Source organism: Erythrolamprus reginae, chromosome 1, assembly GCF_031021105.1.
Source record: "Erythrolamprus reginae isolate rEryReg1 chromosome 1, rEryReg1.hap1, whole genome shotgun sequence".
Taxonomy (NCBI): Eukaryota; Metazoa; Chordata; class Lepidosauria; order Squamata; family Dipsadidae; genus Erythrolamprus; species Erythrolamprus reginae.
In genome coordinates, this window is record NC_091950.1 from 322,195,969 (window position 1) to 322,223,935 (window position 27,967).

Consider the following 27,967-nt stretch of genomic DNA (forward strand, 5'->3'; position numbering starts at 1 on the left):
GAGGGGGGGAGAGAGAGAGGGAGAGAGAGAGAGAGAAAGAGAGAGAGGAAGGGAGGGAGAGAGAGAGAGGGGGGGGAGAGAGAAAGAGAGAAAAAGAGAGAGAGATATTTAAAAGAAAAGAGAAACAGTGAAAATTGGATGAGCAGAGTATTTTTTTTTCTGAGCTGTGATCAATTTTCCAACCTCTAGCATATGGTGGTGCTAGTACTTTATTTTTCATCCATGACATGTCTTCATTTTCCTGTTGTATCAGCCTCCTGGTAGCTGCCAGCAAGCAGATCTCATCAGAGCTGAAAATACAAGCACACGTGTGGCAGGGATCACTCAATGGGAGAGACATTTTAATATCTCATGATTCTGTTTTTCTTTCAACACGAGAAGACTGGTTGCAATTCAGACAATCCTGTCAAAGTAAGTAACCGTTTTCTTTCCTGGTAGGAGGCTTGCTGTATTTGTACATTTTCTGAAAAACAACTGGCTGTAACTTAAGTTCATCTCAGGAATTGCGTGGATAATTTTCAGTTACTCCTTTTCCGTAAGGGCTGCAGGCAGGTTCCGCCCTTCTGTCACTTGTGGTGTTGATTGTGGGAATGTATTTTTTCCTGATATAGAAAACAGACTTCTGGAATAGTACTCACTGGAAATGCAGGGGGGGAGGGAAGTACTTCCTTTTCCACGGGAGGAAATTACAGTTTGGTGTTAGAACGTCACTAACATGATCTCTTATGAAACTCACCTCAGGGAAATGATACATTGAACCCCATCTTTCTTTTCAGTTATTTATGAATGAACACAGAACTAAGTCCACTGCTTTGGTGTTCAAGTATTATGCAACTTTGAAACCATGTGCACATATAAAACTGCCTTTAAAGAGAAAAGATCATTAAGTTACTTTTCACTTTAGTAAGCATTATATACTTTTTAAGCAGGTGTGTGGAAAGGAAACGTAGCTAATTAGCAAGCCAACAGGCTCCAGCTTGACACAACTTTTCTTTCTTGTTGAAAATAATCTTATTGAGAGACAACTCTGACGGCGGCCAACACGACATTGCAAAAATTTCTTTCATCTGCCAGCTCCCAAATTGACTTGAACCTGGCGAGTTTGAAGTTTGTTTGATGGAGGCAGTCATACATGGCATTAATTTGTGTTTTGTTTTAAGCATATTTTCTTGAATGGCTCAGTGACCCAGTTCATATATCGGAGGAAAACATAAACTTCAGTTTACTAGCCATAATGGCTGGGTCCACACAACCCCGCTAAGCCAAAATCAAATTCACCACATAATGCCTCAATAGAAAAGTTCATTTTTGTCTTAATTGCTTGGCAACCTAGCGTCAAATGGTTCCCTGGAATAAATATTCAGACTAAATGATTAATTGGAAATGTGATTACTGACATTGTATCACACCCGCAGAAAACCTTTTAAGTGGTATGCAGAACATTTAAATGTTGGAATGGATGTCTTCTAAGACTTGGGGAGAAACAGATTATATTTCTTTGTTGGTAAGCCTAAGGAATTTAGTGGAACGATCTCCTTATTAGACAATACATTGTAAATCGTTAAGGAAAAAGAAATTGACAAGGGAATAATGATAAAATATCTTAAAACTTCAGGGAAAACACGGAATAAAATAGAATCTGTGTTAATTTAGTTTCTTTAAAACTCACTTTATTTCTGTAAGATTGAAATATGGTAAAGGCTCAATTATATTTGTAAAGATTATCAAATAGCTGTCTATAATTTTCCTAGGCAGTTCTTAATTAAATGGGTCCAGGGTCAGTTTTTATCACATGTTGGTTAAGCTTAGCAATCTTTGAAGTGTTCAGAAAATTCTGCCACAATGGCTGGTCAAATTTACGGTTCTCTCTATCTCTCATTTTGCCTGGTAATGATTTATTTATTTATATTACATAAATAATACATATAAATGTTATAATTATATAACATTTTATTTATTTATATCTGTTAATTTTTTATGCTTCCCATCTCCCCTATAAGGTGACCTTGGAAGCTTAATAGAAATTCTATGAAAATATATTCACATCCTAGTAGTGATTAAATCCATATTTTTTTACTACTGGTTCTGTGGGCGTGACTTGGAGGGCGTGGTATGGCTTGGTGGGCATGGAAGGGGAAGGATATTGCAACATCTCCATTCCCACCCCCATTCCAGGGGGATGGATATTGCAAAATCTCCATTCCCCATTCAACCATGGGGGCCAGCTAGAGGTGATATTTGCTGGTTCTCCAGACTACTCAAAATTTCCGCTACCGGTTCTGCAGAACCTGTCAGAACCTACTGGATTTCACCCCCTGCCTCCTAGGTATCATAACATAATTAGACTCATTTATTTATTTACTAAATTTATGTAGTAGTTCATTTGCAGAGACTCTAAGCAACATAGGAGAGCAGATAACATAGCCAGAAAACATTTGCTATTCAAATTGAATATATTTTTCCTTTCTTGTAAATAGTACTATATATAGTTGAGTTATGCATACACTAAACTAGTTTTTTTAAACCATTTTTGTAATGAAAAAAAATAATTGGTGAGTTTAAACATTACCTAAAAGCCACTGTTAGCTATTGTACACCAAGCCATAGCTAAACACATCACATTATTTTTTACCACATTGTATCAATTAAGTTTAATTGCCAACTTGGGTACTCAATGTCTCTTCCAGTTGACAATAGTTTTCTAGTGTCTTCCCCATCATCAACTGAATCAGTTCTAAGTACTGTACATGTAGTACAATCCTTGATTTACAATTGGTTGTTTTCTTTAGCGAGCATTCAAAGTTAGCAACAGCACTAAAAAAAGTGACTTATAACTAGTCTTCCCAGTTATGACTTTTCCAGCATCTGACAGTCTCATTATAACATTTGGGTGCTTGGTAACTGGCATATATATACCATGTTTCCAGTGAAGGGCTACCAAATTTTTTACTATCACACTGTGGGCATTGCTTATGCAAGACGCCCGGCATTTTCTTTCAACATCTTTCAGTGCAAATTGTGTGCTCTGGGATGGAGCTCCATTTTCACTATCCCACTGTGTTACCCCCTGTCCTGGCAGTAGACCACCCCTGCATGTTTCCCTGAAAATAAGACCCTGTCATAGATTTTTTTTTTAACCCTGAAATAGGCACTTGGCCTTATTGCCATGCACTCAAAAGCCCGATTGGGCTTATTATCAGGGGATGTCTTATTTTGGGGAAAACAGGGTAATATACAATGATTACAGTGTCCCAGATTACCATTTGTTACCTTCTCCATTGTCTTCTCGCAATCAAAGTAATTTTTAAGTGCTAATGCCCTGATAGACAAAATATGTTGATAAGTTCCCATCAAAACACGAATCAATCAGTTTTCCTCTTTCCACTCATTTATTTTATCAGATATATACCTGTTGTAATCAAGCTGATTCTCTGAATAAATTAAGAGCAACAATAAAAAAAAAGAAAGCAGTTCGTATTAAAACATCTGTCGTAGGATTAAATAGCATATCAGATTATGAAACCACAAACATAAAATAGCATCTAACAATCCTGGATAGTAATACCTGCTATTGACCCTCTGCAATAATTCACATTTCAAAAGTTTCCAAAGGGCAGAAATTACACGGATCCAGTAGTGGATCACAGGTGTTACGGCTGGGATTGCCAATTAGTTAGTAAAAATGGCGATGCGTGCACAGCTGTGCACCCCCGATGCATTCCTGCATGTCTCCACATGAGATTTGGCCGTTGCGCATGCACAGCAAGTGAAACCTCTTGTGAGAATGTGCAAGATTTTGGCAATTTTGGGGCTTTTTTGCTTCTGTATGCATGCGCGGAAGCAAAGAAATCAGCGAAAATTGCCGAAATCTCGTGCATGCAAATGTCTTCATGGAAGATTTCACTTCTGTGAACATGCGCAGAAGCGGAATCTTGTGCCGGGGGCGCGTTTCTGCACCAGATGCCTGCACACCCACCACCAGGAATGTACCGGTAGTGCCGATGATGGGCAGCCCCTCAGTGCAGGGATCAACCTGATTTCTAAGCTGAGACTTTTCCATAGCAAGGTGTTGCCACTGAAAAACCTCCATCCCACATATTTCCTAGAATTAGGCAGCATTACAAAGTTGATTAATGAATAAAAGATGGATCACAGCAGTTTCTCCCAGTGTGCAAATGTTGGGGTGGGTGAATTCTGATTGGATGCAATACGGTTTACAAAGGTTTTTCAAACTGCTATATTTGTGTGATGGCATCCTAACAACTAGTTGGAAAAAATACTTCTCCAATGGCTCTATTTTACATAGAAAAGCTCTCTGATAATTCAGGCTGTCGTCTCAAAATAAGATTTTGAGAATGCTCTTTAAATACACAGCTTAGTGGCATTAGAATAGTATCTACCACTATAATTTGAACAAGTTGTCTATGTCCTGCAGTGTTTTGAAATTATGTTTACTGAAAGTAACAATGCCGAAATCAGTATGTACTCCATCAATTATAGAAAAGTCTTTGATTGTGTTATCATGTCAAGCTGTGGAAAGTGCTCAGACCAATGAGAATCCTCGAACATTTCATTATCCTCACGAGAAACTTGCATACATATCAGGAAGTCATAGTCAGGTCAGAACATGGTGAGACAGACTGGTTTCAGGTTGGCTAAGGAGTGCAACAAGGCTGCATATTCTCCCCTTATTTATTCAACCTGTATGCTGAATATATGTTAAGGGAAGTTAAGAGTGGGAGAAGGTAAGCACAGTTTTAAAACTGTCAAGTGCCAGGGAAATCAGGAGATTCAAGCACTTCAAATGGGTATAAAGATTTAGAAATAGCATTTAGACTTGTATACCACTTAATAGTGCTTTTAGAGCTCTCTCTAAGCAATTTACAGAATCAGCATATTGCCCCCAACAATTTGGGTCCTCATTTTACCCACTTCAAAAGAATAGAATAGAATAGAATAGAATTTTTATTGGCCAAGTGTGATTGGACACACAAGGAATTTGTCTTGGTGCATATGCTCTCAACGTACATAAAATAAAATATACATAAAATAAAATATAAGAAGCAATATTAATAAAAATCTTAGGATATACGCAACAAGTTACAGTCATACAGTCAACATGGGAGGAAATGGGTGATAGGAATGATGAGAAAAACTAGTAGAATAGAAGTGCAGATTTAGTAGAAAGTCTGACAGTTTTGAGGGAATTATTTGTTTAGTAGAGTGATGGCGTTCGGGAAAAAACTGTTCTTGTGTCTAGTTGTCTTGGTGTGCAGTACTCTGTAGCGACGTTTTGAGGGTAGGAGTTGAAACAATTTGTGTCCAGGATGCGAGGGGTCAGTAAATATTTTACCCGCCCTCTTTTTGACTCGTGCAGTATACAGGTCCTCAATGGAAGGCAGATTGGCAGCAATTGTTTTTTCTGCAATTCTGATTATCCTCTGAAGTCTGTGTCGGTCCTGTTGGGTTGCAGCACCAAACCAGACAGTTATAGAGGTGCAGATGACAGACTCAATGATTCCTCTGTAGAACTGAATCAGCAGCTCCTTGGGCAGTTTGAGCTTCCTGAGCTGGCGCAGAAAGAACATTCTTTGTTGTGCTTTTTTGATGATGTTTTTGATGTTAGGTGACCATTTTAGGTCTTGAGATATGATAGAACCTAGAAATTTGAAGGTCTCTACTGTTGATACTGTGTTGTCTAGTATTGTGAGAGGTGGAAGGGTGGAAGGGTTTCTCTTAAAGTCTACCACCTGCTGCTTCCTGTCTGTTAGGATGGACAGCTGAGTCAATCTTGAGCTGGTGGTGAGATTTGAACTGCTGAACTACAGCTAGCAGTTAGAGGAAGTAGCCTGCAGTGCTGCACTCTAACAACTGTACCATCCCGGCTCAGCTTCAAGCTTAAGCTCCCTACAAGAATCTGAATTACTAACAGTCCAAGATAAGTCACAGGAATTCAAGGTGGGCTGGACTTAGATATCTTGTGGCATGGTTGACCCCTCCCCCAGGCTGGTCATCTCCTACAAAAACTACAGGAATAAACACTGTGATATGCGGATGGCTACCCTGATAGCTGAAAATGTAAAGTATCTGCAAGCCCTAGTACTAAAACTAAAAAAGCTCAGGGGGAAAAAAAAGGGACAAAAATTTACTGGGACTCAATAGAATGCAGCCACAAAGGCTTTTGAATTGGTGTTCAAATGCTATAAAGTGTCTGTACTTACAAAGTTTGGAATTATGCAAGTCTTGATATTCTCTCAGTAAAAGTTAAAATGGAAATTTAAGAAGCAGTATGAACTTTGGTGTGGGACTCCTGAGAATACTGTGGACAGCCAAGAAAGCAACTTGATGGCTCATTGAACAACTCAATCCCCTTGTTTTTTTTCTTGAGACACAGATTACCAGGAGAAGGTGCCCTATTTAGGACATGTTGCAGAAAGATCCAGTTCTCTGTTGAAGACTTTAATGTGGTTGCTAGGAGTTCAAAATGACTTAATAACCAATTAATTAAAGAATCCAAATGCAGTCAACACTAAAAATGATTATACTTCTCGTAAAAAGGTTTTTTTCTCCCCAAGGCCTAAACCTGAGAATGATCACTTTATAGAATGATTAAAATTCTGTTGCAGGCTTTACTTCAGTATTCGTGTTTTGTTTGTATAATTTTGCACGCGGTGGGATGTAGTATCACTGGTTCTGCTGGTTTCATACAGGAATAAAGCCGTTTCCCCAGGCAGAAAGCGAAGTGGTAAACTATGACGCTCGTGATTTGTTTCTTTGTGTTGCCATGCTGATATATCGAAGGGCACAACTGAAATTGAAATAGCACTTAGACCTATATAACACTTCATAATGCTTTTACAGCCCATGTATGTGTACGTATGAGGTTGTGCCTTCCTGAAGAGCCTATTGAAAAAAAGCTGTGGTTGTTGGAAATTGTAATGGTATATAGAAAGCCACTTTGGTGTAGTGGTTAAGGTGCTGACCTAGAAACCAGGAGATTTTAAATTCTAGTCCCACATTACCCATGACAGTTGACTGGGAGATCATGGGTCAGTCATTTCTCTGTCAGCCCAATTTACCTCACAGGTTTTTTTCTGTGGGAAAAATAGGAGAAGGAAGAAATAGTTGTATGTTTGCCTCCTTGAGTTGTTCATGAAGAAAGGCAGCATTTTTTTTAAAGAGATATTGGGGGCCAGGAAGAAAAGCTGTAGCCTAGACAATGCTCTGATAAACAAAATCAGAGTTAGAAGGTGTTATGCCAGGCCCTTCACTAAGAGAGGAATGTAAATTCAAACACACAAACTGTCTTGGAGTAAAAAGAAAATCAGTTTATCCAAAAATAGTGCTGTATGCACGCACTTTAAACAGAGCCCAAATTACTCTCACACAGATAACAGTCCTGGAATGCTACAAGAGGCAAAAACAAGCAGAACAGATAAGGGCAGCTGTGAAAGCATCACAGCCACCCCCACCCCCTTCAATGAGTCCACAAGATATACTTAACTGTGAAATATCCAAAAAGTCTGTGTAAATCCTGGAACAGTTCAAATCAAAACAATGGTCTTTCTCCAAATGGATAACTGCCCACATGCACATTCCGCAACACCCATAATTTATCAGCAACCCCATTAACCTAGTTGCCTCAGCCACAGGTGTTCTCCATTATCTTCTATGATACCTGCGCAGTTGGTCCCTTCTAGCTATGAGCTTGCACATACGAGCATCTATCAACCAATCCTCCTCTGAGTCTGACGTCTCACTGATGGGGTCATTACCTAATGGACTGGCATCCACCTCTCCGTCTGATTCCACTTCCCCAGTGTCTGACCTTGGCAATCAATCTTCACTATCAGAAGACGCTGGCAATAAGACAAGTCTCTGGGAACCTGAGGATTCTCCTAAACCAATGTCCAAATTCCCTGTTGCAGGAGCTGGCCCACAGCCAACCACAACAGGAGGAGTGGGGGGAAGAAATATCTCAGAAGAGTTTGGGGGAAAGTAAAAGCCAGTGAAGGAAGATGTACTTTCATACATGCAAGATTATGTTACTGTCGTCTTAAATGAATTGTTATATTCATCATTAGTTTGTCTGGACCACCTCAGTGGGCTGGCAGAAATGTGAACTGGGTATATATTGTATTTTTCAGAATATAAGGCGTACCTTCCCCCTCTAAAAGAGGCTGAAGATTTGGGTGTGTCTTATACTCTGAATGTAGCCCTAACAAGGTGCTAATGATTTTCCCAGCTTGCAGAATTTTTTCATTGCTACTCCAAAAGTTTTTTTCCAAGTGCTAAGTCTTTGCAGGCTTGTTTTCATTCATTCCCTCTGAAAAAGGTTTTTTTTAAGCCCTAACTAGGGGATAAAATGATGTGCTGAAGCTGACCAGATTAAGGATGCTAGCCATATGAATACCTGGTAGGTAGATCCCCCCCCCTTATTTTCCTCCCCCCAAACTAAGGTACGTCTTATACTCCAAAAATACGGTATCTTTGAGAACATTTTATGTGACAAAAAATGCTACCTTCCTTTTGTTCATAATTTTTCAGAAATAAATTTTAGGATATCAGGGATGTTACTCAGGATAGATAATTGCTAGGGCTATGCTAATTGCTTAATACAGAGGCTCAAGTTGTATTATCAGTTACATTTTGAGCAAAGTCACTATTTTTTTTAGGCGAGCAGAAGTTCCAAGTTCAGCTTAGGGACTTGAGCTGATCTCAGAAGAAGTGAAGCAGAGTTGAATTTGCTTCGTACATGGATAGGAGACCATAGGGGCAAATAAGCTGGGAGGCATAAAATGGAAACATAAAATCCAGAAAAGGCAAAGGCATGACGCTTCCTATTATTGCCAAATGCTATTACATGACCATGTGAATGAAGTCTGTAGGAGTCAAAACAAATGAGATAATAACTGTATCTTTTAAAAGCAATTGTGGGAGGAGTAAGAGGCTATAAATAAGGGTTATTAATCCTTCAGGGTTCAAGAAAGCTTCCAGGTATACAGGGAAACTTTCTGCAAAGTAAGACATTCTCCTCTGGAGATTGGCTATGTGATTCCAAAGCTTGGGAAGGCCAGGATTTCAATTTGCCCAGAGGGTCTAGGTGAACAGAAGAGATCCCCTATTGTAAACCTGATGTCTCCTTGATTTTCCTTCAATTTACACATGGATTTATTGAAATGCTTCCAGTAGATGCACATTATTATTAGCCTTGGAAATTGACACGTAGTTAATAGGCAAGAAAACAGAGACTACATACTGAGTGAACTTATGGAGCCTTAGAAACCACACGTAAGTGTTAATTTTAACTTGTTCTTATTCAGCTGAGAAAAAGAATCAATAAGGAGAGCATTTGTAGCTCAGGGTTGAAACGAGAGGTCTTTGGTGCTCTCTGAACTTCGTTGTTTTCTTGCAGAAATTTCCTTACCTGAACCAGGTAACCTCATGATGATGTTGCCTAGTTTGGATAATGAAATGTCTTCAAGAAAAAAACAGTGAAGCTCAGGGAGCACCAAGGACTGACTGCTCATGAAAAAGAATCCTTTTGCAGGTTGGATGTAATTGCTTGCAGAGGCAGTAGTGGATTCTAAAAGCCGTCCCTACCGATTCACCTGTGTGCGTGGTTTGTTCAGGCAGGTGGACAGAGCCTCCCACTGCTACCAGTTCACAAAACTGGGCTGAACTGGGAGCAACGCACTGCTGCATAAAGGAAGCAATCTTTGCCAAAGCTATTATAATCGATGCCTAATGTGACCGTCTTTTTTTAAAAAAGCCACCCATTCTAAGCAAAGAAATGCAGCCAATCTTTATACAGTGGTATCTCTACGTAAGAACGCCTCTACTTACAAACTTTTCTAGATAAGAACCGGGTGTTCAACATTTTTTTTTTTTTGCCTCTTCTCAAGAACCATTTTCCACTTACAAACCTGAGCCTTCGAAACTGTAACCAGTAAAGTGTTGTGGTTAGCTCTGGCCCAGCTCCTGCCCCAAGGACTGTGAATGTGGGGGAGACATCCACATGCTGCAGGCCTGTTTTGCCCCCGGTGGAATCTGCTGATGAAGGCTCCTCTGACCAAGAAGACATGAGTGACAGGGAGCAGGAGAGTGTGGCAGACAGCTCAGAAGGAGATCAATTATCTAGCTCCTCCTTGGATTCAGAACAAGAGTTAATGATACAGCCAGGCATGAGGAGAGCGATGCATAGGCAACAACAACTGAGAGATTCTTATCAAAGAAAATGAGGCCACCTGTGGTTGGGTGGGGCTGTGGTAATTAGTGAGGCTGGTATAAATAGCAGCCTGTGGGTTTGGCCATTGTGGAGGATTATCTGATCGTTGTGTTTCGTGACTGCTTCACTGACTTTGACCTTTTGTGTGCTGATTTTTCCCCTTTGAAACTAAACCAGAGCTAAGTGTGTTTCACTTTGTGAAAGAAGGACTGTGAATTGCCTCACAGCTGCAAGCTAAGTATCACAGAACTGATAAGGGACTTGTATAAATTCCCAGTTTGGAGACGAGTGCTCTTTGCTATACCAAAAGAGGGCTTGGTTTAAGTGACTTTTCATTATAAAGAACATTGTTTTGAATTTTCAAATGTGTGTGTGTCTGAAATTTGTACCTGTGAATTTTTGGGAGGATTCTACCAGAGAGCCTGACAGAGCATAAAGGCAGGAAGAAGCCTCTGTGGAGCCTCTCTAGGAATCTCCTGGGAGGAAACAGGGCTGGAAAAGGTGGGGAGAAGCCTTTGTGGAGCCTCTCTAGGAATCTCCTGGGAGGAAACAGGGCCTCCACCCTCCCTGTCGTTTCCCCAATCGCAAACATTATTTGCTTTTACATTGATTCCTATGGGAAAAATTGCTTCTTCTTACAAACTTTTCTACTTAAGAACCTGGTCACGGAACGAATTAAATTTGTAAGTAGAGGTACCACTGTGTATAAAGTCAGTACCATTCAATAGGACAATTAGGATTCTGGGAATTATAATCCAAATGCATCTGGAGGGAACTAGGCTTAAAAAGGCCTCACTGAGAAACTCTAACAGAGACGTAATAAATATGGACTGTCTGCTGGCACACATTATGTATGACTAATGCTATATTGACACAATCAGTGTACATGCCCTCTTTGTACATTGACCTGTTCCAGTTTTCTGTAAATGTGATTCTGAAGATTCTGGAATCTGAGCCAAATCTCCTCCTGGCTCTATAGAGCTAATCCTGAATGTAGAAAAGAAAAGTTTAGTATGCAAGAACTTTGATATCAATAATACTTTTTAGATACTTTAGACCAGTGTTTCCCAACCTTGGCAGCTTGAAGATATTTGGACTTCAACTCCCAGAATTCCCCAGCCAGCGAATGCTGGCTGGGGAATTCTGGGAGTTGAAGTCCAGATATCTTCAAGTTGCCAAGGTTGGGAAACACTGCTTTAGACTGTTGGAATTTGTGGCCTGATTAAAACAATTGTTACTTTTGAGTTTTATGATAAATGCATTACCACCACCACCTCATAGGTTTCAGGAATGTTCAGAATATAATCCTTCTGCTTTCTAAAGACTGCAATAGCTAATCATAGCTGAATAGATACACCATTACCATGTGTTGCTATTCCTGATCAGTCAATTGTAGAATCTTGTCAACAGATGTAAAGTGATCAGTGATTAAAATATTGAACTGCAACTAGGGAAAGTTCCAGTTCAGTTGTTCAATTCACCATGGAGCTGATTGAAATTGAGTCAATTTTTATATTTCAGCAAAATTCACTTCGCAAGATTGTGGTTGTAAAGACGAAATCTAGAGAAGACTATCATGTAAGTCACCTTAAATTGCCGAAGGAATAGGAACAGTCAAATAAAAGATAGGTAAGTAAATGAGTTTTATATTTATTTTCCAACATCTGCTGTTGATTAAATGTAAGGGAAAATCAAACTGGCAGACTCAAAACAGATAATGAGTATACTGGATTCATTGAAGAATATGACCAGCATATTTATTGAAACAATTGTGACAAGGTTGCGCTCATCTATTTATACTACAAGAACCTATTTTAAGGTAATCAGTTGCATATTTTTGATGTTGGTCTACTAGTTCATCATCCTAGAAGTTGTGGTCTGCCTGGCTTATATTCCATTGATCATCATTCTTGATGCAAGAATGCAAGAGGATGGCTTGGGGAAAAAGAATACTATTTAGTCAACTATTGCTTCTCTGATGACCTACCAGGCTTGAAGTGCCAAAATATTCTATCTTTATCTTTCTGTTGGTGTTCTTCCTTTCACTTTCCCAATTGGAGGCAAAATTATTTCCTCTTATAGATCAAATCAGTCTTAGATAACGTGATAATTTGGAAAAATGTGCTGAGTTTGAATCAAAAAGATTCCCTGTTAGACTCCCAAGAAAGGAGCTTGTTGACCAGGTCCTTTTTGTTGCTTTTTGGATGATGCCATCAAGGTCAGACTACTCCTCAGTCTACAGACTTCCCCAGACACCTCCAGAATATATTCTTCATTGTTTGGTAGGTTGGTTGATTTGTAAGCAAAGCAGTCCTAACTCAAATGTGGAAAATGTCCTTCAGCAGCAGCTGATTTGCTGGTTGCATCTGCCAGGATGGAAATGGGGATGGAGAGATGGTTATAACTTTCTTTAGAGTTAATTTTGAACAAAAAAACCACCACCACCACACCACACCATTTTCCCCTCCCTTTACAAGCAACAGGAGGTAAAATTGCCAGACTTTGTTGATCAAAATCATGAAATCTGGGAGTTGATTTATGATTCATCAATTATTGAGCTCCATTTATTCATATATGTTAGTCATAAGTATACTCTTTTCTGAGGTCCAGATTTCAAAAATGCAGAAGGGACTTGTCTCCCAATGGTGATTTGACTATTTCCCCACTTTCATTTTGAATGTATAACTTCCACAACTGAAATCAATGCTCTAATACTTAAGATGCTGGCATTTCTACAGTAATTTATCTTGATGTTCATCAGGTTCCAAGCAAATCTTGTAATTTGATTAGAAATAAATATGATGCTCCGATTATGCTCAGTGCTGTATGCCTACCTGTGCAGAAAATGGACAAAAGTGGGTTAATAAGAATTATCTTAGAAATATTAACGGGTATAGTAGCATTCTTTTTATCAGTGCTTTTTAACTTGCTCTTCAAGGTAGCCTTTTTGTCAAGCCTCCTATAAGTTATTTTATGTGAGTATGGACAATATGTTTGTAAGATTTTAAATCTGCCGATCAGTCTTAAAAGAACGAGACAATTGCTTTAAGACATTGTTTCTGCAATCAAATTACACCCTTAGCTATTTTCCTCCAAAACATTTCATGAGATGTGGATAATTTGGAATTACAATTTTTACCTGGTTCTACATGCTAAGTGTAATAAATTGTATTTCAGCAAGGCAAGAGACATATAACTGGGAATATCTTGTTACAACTCAAAACCAAAGGAAGTTTCTTTCACTCTTCATAACAGGTCATTTGCCTTTTTTTTAGTTATTAGTATTTAGTGAAGAAATATTTGCAGCAAAATAATGAAAATGTTGAAAAAGAATAAGTGTTTCCTATAAACTTTGTTATAAATCACAGATATAAAACTATTGCTGGTCAAATATTTTTATTTTACTTTATGTATGGGTCTCTGTGCCTCCCTAAGTACAGAATACTGTGGGAAAAAATTAATCTATTTTTTAATAAGGGTAAATCTTAATGCTTTTCAAGCCAACTATGAGCAAATAATTTTTTGAGTTGGTGTATTCAATCCAAATACCCAGGAGAGTGAGATTGTGTGTCTCCAAAATGAAACATCTGTGATTTAAGCTTAGAAAATTGAAAATTGAAATAGCTATGTTCTTTAGCTGAATCAATCCAGAAGTACGAAGGAGTTCAAGAGATTCTTCAAATGCAATTACTATGTTCAAAAATACTGATTTCAGCTGGGCTCATGTAATGAAAATCTACTGTCGTGGATGTGTTGCTCCTAGAAGATTCTAACTAAAAGATTCTAACCACACACACACACACACACTATCAGCCAAAATGTGTTACACATATAAAATAGTTTGTCAGCTACAAAAACTTTAACTGCCTTGAATGGCCCCTGGAGGGGCCGAGTGGCAAAAAGGAAGCAGTATGTTCCCTCCTACCAGGGTGATTTGAGAGAGAAAAACATATAACTCTTCCCTAGCTGAGATAGGAGGATATCCCTGTGGCCTAGAGGTTAAAGCTATCTCAGGTTCAAATCCCAGTAAGGGTATGACTAGCTGATGAGAGCAAAATAGCTTGAAATAGATCTTATACAAGTCTCCCTTCCTTTTCATTATCAGCAAAAATATATTGCAACCATACCCTGTCAGGAAACGGCCGATGCCTGATCTAAGGGAGACACTGGATTGGGCACGCACCAACACTGGCTCATGTTCTGCAGATGTAGATCCCAGCCCCCCTCTTCATCTGATTGTGGATGCCAAAGTCTTCATGGCCAATCGCCCCCAAGGGATTCCCATGCCTTGGTGAATTCTGGCATGATGACTAATTTCATAGATGAAGTGTTTGTAACCCACTGGTTGGTTGGATGCTTTAGTCTGGGATTATTACGGCTGCCACATAACCCGTGCGCCTGACTATCGGTAGGCATGAGAAGGCCATCCAATTTTACATCATGTTCGGCTTACATTTCCTGATGATATTGGGTCTTGCTTGGCTTCGGATTCATAATGTTGGGGATTGCTTGGCTTCAGACTGGAATTAGAACTAGATTGATTGTAATGCATGCAGGGTTTTTAATGATATTATTGATTTTATTATACTGTTGTTTTTAGCGTTGTATTTTTACTGTTTTTTACTATTGTTGTATTTATAGCTGTTATTAGCCTTTCTGAGTCTGCCTTGGAATGAGCGGCAAACATACATACAAACAAACAAACAAACAAACCACACATCTGGTCTCAGAACTTCATGTCCTTCCCAAACTTGCAGTGTGTGGCTCATATTTGGGGTGGCGCAGCAGGTAGAGTGCTGTACTGCAGGCCACTGAAGCTGACTGTAGATCTGAAGGTCAGCGGTTCAAATCTTATCACCGGCTCAAGGTTGACTCAGCCTTCCATCCTTCCGAGGTGGGTAAAATATGGACCCGGATTGTGGGGGCAATATGCTGGCTCTGTTAAAAAGTGCTATTGCTAACATGTTGTAAGCCGCCCTGAGTCTAAGGAGAAGGGCGGCATAAAAATTGAATGAATGAATGAATGAATAAATAAATAAATATTCATCAAGTCTGCAGAGACCAGATGCAGGGCCCACCAAAGGTGTCTTTGCCAGCCGACCTCTTGGACTTCACGGACATGTTCAGCGAGAAAGAGGTAGACCAATTTCCCCTGCACCAGCCATATGATTGCCCCATTGACTTAGTAATCATTCATTGAGTAAACATCGGTTTGAACCAGTGATGGGCTACCAAAACTTTTGCTACCACACTGTGGGCATGGCTTATGCATTTTGTTTCAACATCTTTCAGTGCAAATTGGGTGCTCTGGGTTGGAGCTCCAAATTTTACTACCGGAACTGCATTCCTGACTGTTCCCGTAGTACCCCATCACTGGTTTGAACAAACTGCACGTATGCGAAGTTCTTTTTGGTCCATAGCTGGGGAAGAACAGTATTTTCTGCAATCAAGTTTGGAACAGTTTACATTAAGTTTGTATTTCTTGTGTGCTCCTGTATTGTTGCGGTTGAAGCTTGTAGGACATTATAGCAGAAAAGTTTATGTGCCACACTTAGGGCGGATTGAAGGCGGCGTAGTTTAATGACAGTCTTGCTTAGTAACATAAATTTTGGGGTCAGTTGTGATTGCAAATCAAGGACTATTGATTTGTTTCATGAAGTCATTTAGAGTTTTAGAAGAACTCTTTTCCAACTCTTACCCACAAGATGGGCAATAATGGGAACTATCTATTATTTGCTATGTCCAGGTTAACACTCAAGGTTAGCATCTGTAAAGATACATTTGTAAGAACTATATAGCTACATAGAAGACTTAATCAGATAGTAACATAATATATTTCTCTCCTTTCATCTCATTTCCCCCCTCTTCATAACTCCAAACATATTCCATTTTTTGGAACAAGTGCAGGTTATGAATGGTGAGGTACAAATCTTATGAATAACAGCTGACTTGGGATCAGTTATTTTGGGGAGATAAAAGAACCTGTCACATTTAGATTATACTGCTCAGATATGAAAATTCATCAACTGAATAATGTATAATATATCTCCCTATCTTGGTAATATGCAATGCAAGCTTTCCCTACAGTTAGTCTCAGGTTGCACTATACAATTCTACAAAACAAAGCTAAAATATCTTTAATAATATAGAGTATAAATGGGATAAATCTAATCTTTTATGATATGATCTATAGCCCTATTAGCTTAACAGTTTACATTCAAACAAAATGGATTTCTTTTTACTTCAATTGGTTTTCATCTGATTTTCTCAGTTTACCTGATTCAGGATGATGTCCTAACTCAGTTTTAGCTGGTAAGATAAAATGAAGCCTGAAGGGTTTAGTCTTCAAGCAGAAAAATCAATGCCACATGAGAGAAAGGATCAAATGGTCAAACAGTTATGCAGTTCACTTCAAGGTAACTAGAGAATTGCTTTCTCAGGATCAAGTTCTGCCTACTGCTTTTTAAAAGACATGCAAACTGAAAGCTTGTTTGTATATTATTGATCCGTCTATAAAAGGTAAACATCCCCCCCCCCGCATGAGTGCTAATTGTTTCTGATTCTAGGGGGTAGTGTTCATCTCTGTTTCTAAGCCGAAAAGCCAGTGCTGTCCAAAGATGTCTCCATGGTCATGTGGTAAAAGTTCAATTACATCATATTGTTCAAAGCACATAGATGAATATCCACTGCAGGTTTCCTTTTACAAAATACAGTGATACCTCGTCTTACAAACGCCTCATCATACAAACTTTTCAAGATACAAACCCGGGGTTTAAGATTTTTTTGCCTCTTCTTACAAACTATTTTCACCTTACAAACCCACCGCTGTCGCTGGGATGCCACACCTCTGGACTTCCGTTGTCAGCGAAGCACCTGTTTTTGCACTGCTGGGATTCCCCTTAAGCTCTCCTCCATGGGAAACCCCACCTTTGGACTTCCGTGTTTTTGTGACGCTGCAGGGAAATCCCAGCAGGGGAATCCCAGCAGCACAAAAACGGGCGCTTCGCTGGCAACAGAAATTTGGAGGTGGAGTTTCCCAGCTAGGGGAGCCTCAGTGAAATTGCAGCATTGCCAAAACACAGAGGTCTGGAGGTGGAGTTTCAAGGACTTCAGTGTTTTTGCAAAGCTGCGATTTCACTGATGCTCCCTTCGCTGGGAAACCCCACCTCCAGGCTTCCGTTGCCAGCGAAGAGCTTGTTTTTGCGATGCTGGGATTCCCCTGCTGGGATTCCCTTGCAGCATCGCAAAAACACAGAAGTCCAGAGGTGGGGTTTCCCATGGAGGGGAGCCTCAGGAGAATCCCAGCAGCACAAAAACAGGTGCTTCGGCTGGCAAAAGGGGTGGATTTTGGGCTTGCACACATTAATCACTTTTCCATTGATTCCTATGGGAAACATTGTTTCACCTTACAAACTTTTCACCTTAAGAATCTCGTCCCAGAACCAATTAAGTTTGTAAGACAAGATATCACTGTATAGCTTTTCTCATAATTAATTTCTGGCATGTGACAGAACAGATACTAAAGAATGTGTCAAAACATCATTATTACATTAAAGGCATTAACTTTTAGCCACCCTCCATAATATATTTAATTTCAGTAAAGCATTTGACAAAGTAGCCCATGGTATTCTGATTGGTAAACTAGTTAAACATAGACTAGATGGCATGATAAGTAGATCTTAGACAATGCTGACAATGCTGTCAGCTCTTGAGGCCATCTTTTTCTTCAGGGCTGCCAGTGCTGTGGTAAACTGGGAGAGAGGGGAGAGTGAAGTGAGTTGCAAGGATATCTTGCCATAATAACATTCTTTGCTCTAAGAGCCAAGGACATTTGGCCTGCACCTGGAATGGCATGACTAGGAGGCACCTCCAGTTGGGACGGTGCCCTGATTAGATCATGTGATTGACATGTGGGCACAAGGGAAGGGTCTTGGACTTTCCTTGGGTGGGGAAATCCTGGAAGCTTTCAGATTCAGCTTTCCCAGATGCGTCAATATGACATCTCTAATAAATTGGAACTTTGAGGAACTTCAAGCCTCGGAATCTTCTTTCATTGGGGGTGTTTTGAAATTTCCCTTTCATTGGGGGTGTTTTGAAATTTCCCTTTCATTGGGGGTGTTTTGAAATTTCCCTTTTATCTCTGCATCAGGCAGGGGTTCCACTTACCGGCCGCTACTGGTGCACTTTCCGGGACCGTCGTGGTTTCACACATGACTGGTGTACATGCATGCTCCCATTGACGCAAGATTTGGTTTGTGCACATGTGCCCCAAGCAATATCGCACATGAGGACCTTTGTGTGCATGAGATTTCACTGATTTTGGGAGATTTCTTTCCTTCCACATATGTGCAGAAGCAAAAGACCACCAAAAATTGGCGAAATCTCATGCGCGAGAGCATCCTCATGTGAGATTTTATTTGCTGTGCATTTGCAGAAGCCAAATCTCACATGTGCACGTATTGGGGGTATGGAGATGCATGGGCATCTCAATTTCCGCTACCAGAACCCCAATCCCAACTGCAACCCATTACTGCTCTGCATGCATGGCAAATGGTAGATGGGAGTAGATCCTTTTGGCTGTTTAAGTTAGATGGAATGAAGAGTAAATTAGTTAGATAGGATAAACAAAATACCCATTATAATCACAGCATTAGACAATTAATAACTTCCAATATGGTTCACACATGGAAGCGACTTAGAAAAAAGGTTTTAAGCATATGCACATATCTTTTAATAGAAGACGTAGGTTCTTATTTCAGCAGAACAGATGGGAGTAAAAAATATGTATGAATGTATTCCCAGTAGCATATTTAAATCAGTGGGTGAATGCTAACACTGAGAATGGAGAAGTAATAATTTTTCAGGTGTTTGGTTTTATTAGGTTATGTTTAAGTAACACATGAAATGGAGTTTATGCAAGCAAATGGCAGGAGAATTATAGCAGCGTACAGATGTTGCACAGCTTCCTGCCCTATTATAACTCACAGAGTAGTTGTAATGGGATGCCTTATTAGCCTTGAATAAAGAGAAGGAGAGATGCTGCCTAGGAAACAATTAGGTAAGAGTGGCAGGATTCAGACTGGCAGGCATCTGTCCAGGGGTGGGTTCTAACTTACCTTGCTGCCAGTTTGCTTCCTCCCATGCCACATGGCCATTCCATGTGGATGCGTGCACATTTTGCTTGTGCAGTGCTGAAAATTTGCAAAAAATTCTAAATTGTCCCCCCCCCCCAGCCAAAGCAAGATGGTGGTTCATGTGCAGTCAATTGCAGAAGGTGGCTTACTTGGAACAGCTTCCATCCTTTAGGTCATAATTCAAAGTGTTGGTTATGACCTATAAAGCCCTTCATGGCACCGGACCGGATTATCTCAGGGACTGCCTTCTGCTGCACGAATCCCAGCGACCAGTTAGGTACCACAGAGTGGGTCTTCTCCGGGTCCCGTCAACTAAACAATGTCGTTTGGCGGGACCCAGGGGAAGAGCCTTCTCTGTGGCAGCCCCGACCCTCAGGAACCAACTCCTCCCAGAGATTAGAATTGCCCCCACCCTCCTTGCCTTTCATAAGCTTCTTAAAACCCACCTCTGCCGCCAGGCATGGGGGAATTGAGATGCTCTTTCCCCCTAGGCCTTTACAATTTTATGCATGGTATGTCTGTATGTATGTTTGGTTTTTTATATTAATGGGTTTTTAATCATTTTTAGTATTGGATTATTACTTTACACTGCTTTATTATTGCTGTTAGCCACCCCGAGTCTCCGGAGAGGGGCGGCATACAAATCCAATAAATAAATAAATAAATCCTGTGACGACATCTGTAAAATAATCAAACATCCAGATTTGCCTATCCAAGGTCCTTGGTAAGGACTTGATAGGTAGACAAAATTGCCAAACTCAGTCTGAACATCTGGCTGACTGTGCAATGATCAATAAAATATCACAAACTGATAGAATAGAATATAATTTTTATTGGCCAAGTGTGATTGGACACACAAGGAATTTGTCTTAGTGCATATGCTCTCAGCGTACATAAAATAAAATATACGTTTGTCAAGAATCATGTGGTACAACACTTAATAATTGTCATAGGGGTCAAATAAGCAATCAAGAAGCAATATTAATAAAAATCTTAGGATATAAGCAGCAAGTTACAGTCATACAGTCAACATGGGAGGAAGTGGGTGATAGGAATTATGAGAAAAACTAGTAGAATAGAAGTGCAGATTTAGTAGAAAGTCTGACAGTGTTGAGGGAATTATTTGTTTAGTAGAGTGATGGCGTTCGGGAAAAAACTGTTCTTGTGTCTAGTTGTCTTGGTGTGCAGTACTTTGTAGCGACGTTTTGTGGGTAGGAGTTGAAACAATTTGTGTCCAGGATGTGAGGAGTCAGTAAATATTTTCCCCGCCCTCTTTTTGACTCGTGCAGTATACAGGTCCTCAGTGGAAGGCAGGTTGGCAGCAATTGTTTATCTGCAATATCATGATTTAGTTGCCATACATTAGAAGCTTTGCCAGAAGTTTGGTTTTGAATACAGCAAAAATTACTGGGAATACCAAATGGACACTGTTCTTGAAAATGGAACAGGTTAAAAAATTTTGAATACCAGCAGAGAGACATCTGGCTCACAACACACCTGACATCACTATTATGGAAAAGAAAAAAGTCTGTTTCATTGATATTGTAATATCAGGTGATGCACAAATTGAAGAGAAACAATTAGAAAAAAATAACAAAATACTGTGATCTGCAAATTGTAGTTGAGCGATTGTGGAGGAAGAAATCAATGGTTGTATAATAGTAATAGGAGCGTTGGACCAATACCCAAAGTGTTGCCTAGATACATAGAAATTGTGAACTTATCAGACTTGAATATTCTGACTTTGCAAAAAACCACCTTCCTCGGAACTATCTATATCAGTGATGGTGAATTTTTTCCCCCTCGGGTGCTAAAAGCGCTTGGGTGTGTGCTACCGCGCAGATGAAAGTAGCCACACCTATAATTCAATGCTTGGGGATGGTGAAAATGGCCTCTCTCACCTCCCGGGAAGTCTCTGGAGGCCTGAAATAGCCCATTTCCCAACCTCTGGTGCCCAGTAGGCCCATTTTTCACCCTCACCAGGCTCCAATGGGTTCTCTGGAGCCTGAGGAAGGCAGAAATTCGATCCCCCATCCCCCCGAGACTCCCCAGAAGCTGAAAATGCCCTCCCAGAGCCTCCCGGTGAGCCAAAAATGAGATGGCCAGCACACATATGCAAATTAGAACTGAGCTAGGGTAACAGCTGTTGTGCCAGCAGATGTGGTTCCGCATACTATCTGTGGCACCCATGCCATAGGTTCGACATCACTGGCCTATATATTCAGACATTACCTTAGTAGCATTTAGGTTCTTGGTTAGGACTTGAACTATTATGTTTTTAGAATTTAGAAGAACAACCATAGACCAGATAAACTATACTGTGTTTGAAAATTATAACATTACAGCCACCTATTATAAATCACGACATACAAAGTGGGTGTCCTTAAATGTTTGAACTGTGGAAAATAATTTATTTATTTATTTATTTATTTGTTTGTTTGTTTGTTTGTTTGTTTGTTTGTTTGTTTATTTATTTATTTATTTATTTATTTATTTATTTATTTATTTATTTATTTAATTCATTCAATTTTTATGCCGCCCTTCTCCTTAGACTCAGGGCGGCTTACAACATATTAGCAATAGCACTTTTTAACAGAGCCAGCATATTGCCCCCACAATCCGGGTCCTCATTTTACCTGCCTGGGAAGGATGGAAGGCTGAGTCAACCTTGAGCCGGTGATGAGATTTGAACCACTGACCTTCAGATCTACAGTCAGCTTCAGTGGCCTGCAGTATAGCACTCTACCTACTGCGCCACCCCGGCTCTTTATTTTTATTTATAATTTATAATTTATCAGGACATTATCACTGAACAACATTTAGCAGATCAAAGGAGATTCATTATCAGAAATAAATTATTCAGGGATGCAGGACTGGAAGATATGAAAAAAATTATGAAAATGGAAGGACCAAAAACTATATTAGAACAGTAGAAGAAACTTGACAAACACTAAGAATTTTTAGTACAGATAGAGCAGTGGAATTTGGCCTAGAGAAATGTGCTGCGGTAGCAATAAACCAGGGTAAAAGCATAAACAGCAATGAAATTGAAATCCAAATGGCTAAACTGTCAGGAGTAAATCTTCAAGTATCAGAGAACTTCACAGCTGGATAACATCAAGCATGGACAAGTTAAATATTAAATATGAGCAGTAGTTTCCTGCTATTTGCACATTCAAACATTGCTAGCGATTTTGATTCCTATTTGATACTCCACAAATATTTCAAGATTAGATATTTGAAATTATGTACACTATATCTGGAATTTTTCCAGCGGCACTTTTGGAATAAAACAATTAGCAAAACCATAGCACCTGACCATAGGAACATTGCAATGCTCAGGGCAAGATCTTCCACCATTCTTGTAGCCCGTCTTTGGACCCGTTCAATTTTGTCAATATCTTTTTGTAGGTGAGGTCTCCAGAACTGAACACAGTATTCCAAATGTGGTCTCACCAGCATTCTATATAGCGGGATCCCAATCTCCCTCTTCCTGCTTGTTATACCTCTAGGGATGCTTGGTTGCATAGCTAGAGGTATAACAAGCAGGAAGAGGGAGATTATGATCCCGCTATATAGAATGCTGGTGAGACCACATTTGGAATACTGTGTTCAGTTCTGGAGACCTCACCTACAAAAAGATATTGACAAAATTGAACGGGTCCAAAGACGGGCTACAAGAATGGTGGAAGGTTTTAAGCATAAAACGTATCAGGAAAGACTTAATGAACTCAATCTGTATAGTCTGGAGGACAGAAGGAAAAGGGGGGACATGATCGAAACATTTACATATGTTAAAGGGTTAAATAAGGTCCTGGAGGGAAGTGGTTTTAATAGGAAAGTGAACACAAGAACAAGGGGACATAATCTGAAGTTAGTTGGGGGAAAGATCAAAAGCAACATGAGAAAATATTATTTTACTGAAAGAGTAGTAGATCCTTGGAACAAACTTCCAGCAGACGTGGTAGATAAATCCACAGTAACTGAATTTAAACATGCCTGGGATAAACATATATCCATCCTAAGATAAAATACAGAAAATAGTATAAGGGCAGACTAGATGGACCATGAGGTCTTTTTCTGCTGTCAGACTTCTATGTTTCTATCTATAAGGATTGTAAAGTTACTTTTACAATTTTCAGTGTCGCTGATGGTGAGATGACTAGCCTATTAAATAAATAAACAAACAAACCTTTTTAGCACCTTCAAATAATAGATAATCAGGGCAGCTGTGAGCTGAAGACTACCTGTAAAACTTTTGAGGAATAAATATAATCACTCTGATTCTGCAATCTCAGATTTTTCACAGTGAAATTCTTTTTTTCACTGGAATTTTGCAGTCATAAAGCCACATGACTGACCTACTTTTATTATCTTTATTTATTTATTTATTTATTTATTTATTTATTTATTTATTTATTTATTTATTTATTTATTTATTTATTTATTTATTTGCTTGCTTGCTTGCTTGCTTGCTTACTTACTCATTTATTTATTTATTTATTTATTTTGTCCAATACACAATGAGGGTTTTAGTGGGTATATATCTATGTACACATAGTAAAATACATGATGAAGGTTATAGAGGAGATACTCATAGTAAAATATATCTAAGAAATAATAGAAAAGAAGATAAAGTAATAGAACATATCAATGAAAGAATAGAAGAAGAGATATAGGAATAGAAGAAAGGTATAGGAGATATAGGAGAGCAATAGGACAGGGGACGGAAGGCACTCTAGTGCACTTGTACTCGCCCCTTACTGACCTCTTAGGAATCTGGATAGGTCAACCGTAGATAATCCAAGGGTAAAGTGTTGGGGGTTTGGGGATGACACTATGGAGTCCGGTAATGAGTTCCACGCTTCGACAACTCGGTTACTGAAGTCATATTTTTTACAGTCAAATTTGGAGCAGTTAATATTAAGTTTAAATCTGTTGTGTGCTCTTGTGTTGTTGTGGTTGAAGCTGAAGTAGTCGCCGACAGGCAGGACGTTGCAGCATATGATCTTGTGGGCAATACTTAGATCTTGTTTAAGGCGTCTTAGTTCTAAACTTTCTAGGCCCAGGATTGAAAGTCTAGTCTCATAGGATATTCTATTTCGAGTGGAGGAGTGAAAGGCTCTTCTGGTGAAGTATCTTTGGACATTTTCAAGGGTGTTAATGTCTGAGATGCGATATGGGTTCCAAACAGATGAGCTGTATTCGAGGATGGGTCTGGCAAAAGTTTTGTAAGCTCTGGTAAGTAGTGTGAGATTGCCAGAGCAGAAGGTACGTAGGATTAGGTTTACAAGTCTTGAAGCCTTCTTGGCTATATTGTTGCAGTGGGCTTTGGCACTTAAATCTTTTGTTAGTATACCAAGGTCTTTAACCGAGTGGGGATTATCTGTGATAATTTGAGTATTCAGTTCGTATTTGGAGTTCACATTCTTCTTCCCAATGTGTAAGACAGAGCATTTGGTAGTTGAGATTTGGAGTTGCGGTGAACTTTTGCAGTTATTAAATAAATCAATAGTTCACAAGGGATCTATTTTGCCAAAAACTGGAAATAAATGTGATATTTAGACAAAACTGATATAAAACACAATAATGTGACTGTGGGGCATCGTGTTGCCAAGTGCCCAACATGCCTTCAGGAGGGAGGCATCAGAATTTCAGAACCGGATCATTATTACATACAATGTGTCCTAATATTAAATGATTGCTAAATGGCCAGTCATTTATTTATTTGGAATTCTAGGCCACCCTTCTCCAAAGGCACTCAGGGCGCCATAAGTCAGACTACCTGTATCTGATCTGCAGTAAGGGTTTGCTAATGCAAATAATCAAAATAGAGCTGGAAAGGATCTTGGAAATTTTCTAGTCCAGCCTCCTGCTCAAGTAGAAAATCCTATACCTGTGATGGTGAAACTAAGGCATGGGTGCCACAGGTGGCAGGTGGAGCCATATCTGCTGACAAGCGAGCCGTTACTCTAGTTCATCTCCAACGTACATGTGTGTGCTGGTCAGCTGATTTTTGGCTCACAGAGAGGCTCTTGGAGGGCATTTTTGGCTTCCAGAGAACCTCCAGAGGGGTGAGGGGAGGGCATTTTTGCCCTCCTTTGGCTCCAGGGAAGCCTTTGGAGCCTGGGGAGGGTGAAACCGAGCCTACTGAGTCCATCAGAAGTTGGGAAACAGGCCATTTCCGGCCTCCAGAGGACCTCTGGGGGCTGGGGGAAGCTGTTTTCACTCTCCCAAGGCATTGAATTATAAATGTGGGCACTCGTGCGTGTGCGATACAACACGCACACGCTCTTTCAGCACCAGAGGGAAAAAAGGTTCGCCATCATTGTCCTATACTATTTCAGTCAAGTGACTTTCCAGTCTGTTCTTAAAAACCTCCAGTGATGTAGCAGCAGTGGTGGGTTGCTACCGGTTCTCACCGGTTCAATGAACCAGTAGTGGTGGCAGTAAGCTCTGCCCATCTACCTAGATGCCATAAAAAATGCTGTGCACATTGTACATGTTCAAAGAGTGCCCACGCACTCCCGTTCTTGAACTGGTAGCAAAGATAAGTGGAACCCGCTAGTGTGAAGCAGCCACAAATTCTGAAGGCAAGCTGTTCCACTGGTCAATTGTCCTCACTGTTAGGAAGTTTCTCCTTAATTCCAATTTAGCTCTTTCCTTGATTAGTTTCCATCCATTGTTTCTTGTCCTGCTATCTGGTCTTTGGAAAATAAATTGATCCCATCCTCTTTGGGACAGCCTCTCAAATACTGGAATACTGCTGTTATGTTCCCCCTAGTCTTTCTTTTCTCTACACTAGTCAAACCCAAATTCTGCAACCATTCTTCATACGTTTTAGTCTTCAGGCCTTTAATCATCTTAGTTGCTTAGTTTGAAAGTTGAGATCCAACAGGAATTTTAGAAGGAAAGAAAGGGAGAGGAGGGAAGTAAGGAAGTGGGAGAGAAGGTGAAAGTAGGTAGAGGGAAGAGAGGGAGATAGAGGGAGAGAGTGATATGACATAAAGAGGAAAACAGGTGGGTAACTATTTATTTATTTGTTTGTTTGTTTGTTTGTTTGTTTATTTGAGTTGTAAAGGACCTTGTAGGTCATCTAGTCCAATCCCTTCGCTCAAGCGAGAGCCCCTACATTATTTCCAACAAATGACAGTCCAATCTCCCCTTGAAAGTCTCAAATGTTGGAGCATTCACAACCTTCGCAGGCAAGCTGTTCCACTGGTTCAGGGATAGGCAAAGTTGGCTCTTCTTTGACATGTGGACTTCAACTCCCAGAATTCCTGAGCTAGCATGATTGGCTCAGGAATCTTGGGAGTTGAAGTCAATAATGATAATGATAATGATAATGATAATGATAATGATAATGATAATGATAATGATAATGATAATGATAATGATAATGATAATGATAAATGATAATAATGATAATAATTTTAATAAATTTAATAAATTTAATAATTTAATAATGATAATAAATTTAATAATTTAACAATTTAACAATTTAACAATTTAACAATTTAACAATTTAACAATTTAACAATTTAACAATTTAACAATTTAACAATTTAACAATTTAACAATTTAACAATTTAACAATTTAACAATTTAACAATTTAATAGATTTGTATGCCACCCCTCTCTGGAGACTCGGAGAGACTCAATTCATAGAAGAACCAGCTTTGCCTACCCCTGCACTGGTTGATCAATCTCACCATCAGAAAATTCCTCCTTATTTCCAGGTTGAATCTGCCCTTGGTCAGTTTCCATCCATTATTCCTCGTCTGGCCTTCTGGTGCCTTGGAAAACAGCCTGATCCCTCCCTCTTTATGGCAGCCCCTCAGGTTTTGGAACACTGCTACCGTGTTTCCCCGAAAGTAAGACAGTGTCTTACTTTCTTTTTACCCCCAAAAGCCCCACTACATCTTACTTTCGGGGTATGTCTTACATTGGAAAAAAATTGAAAGGGTCACGTTCCCGAAGGCATCTCCCCAGAGTCCAGAAGGGCAGCCGCGGGACAGGAGCCTCGTGAGCCCTTTTCCAAGTTCAACCTCAGGGCTCCAAGCGACGTGCACGCGTGGAGCCACAGACACGTGTCGGGGAAGCATGTGTCTGGAGGGGAGGAGCCGCTCTGTGCAGTTGGGCAGCCCCACCTGCCTGCCGGAAAGGAGGCGGGCGAAGGAGGGCGCAGCTCCGGCCTCTCGCCTCGGAGCTGGTCGGCCTCGCTGGCCGCTTGCAGCCGAGCCTCGGCAGGACTCGGTTGCTGGGACGAGCGCCTTCGCTGCAAGCTGCCGCCTGCTCGGCTCGCTTCGGACCAGCGCCGTCCTTCGCTTTGCCAAGCCGGGGAAGAGGCGGTGGCGCCGCGGCGAGGCGAAGGCGAGGGGCGCGCGGGGAGCTTGGAAGCGACGTCATTGGGCTCCCCCCCGGCAATACCCCCGTATTTCCCCGAAAGTAAGACATATGTCTTACTTTCGGGGTACGGCTTATATTAGCCGACCCCCCTGAAACCCCCGATACGTCTTACAATCGGGGGTGTCTTACTATCGGGGAAACAGGGTATCATGATTCCCCTGGCCCTTCTCTTTGCTAAACTTGCCATGCCCAGTTC

At 40.2% G+C, this 27,967-nt stretch overlaps 1 protein-coding gene across 1 annotated transcript in view; it reads left to right on the plus strand.

The window, feature by feature from the left end:
- The first annotated feature begins 286 nt into the window (after window positions 1–286).
- Window positions 287–27,967, plus strand: part of ESR1 (estrogen receptor 1) — a 258,921-nt gene continuing 231,240 nt past the window's right edge. Inside the window, exons 1-2 of the mRNA XM_070733732.1 lie at window positions 287–411; window positions 11,750–11,857. The gene's annotated coding sequence lies outside the window, so the exon portion shown is untranslated. The remainder of the gene's footprint in view (window positions 412–11,749; window positions 11,858–27,967) is intronic.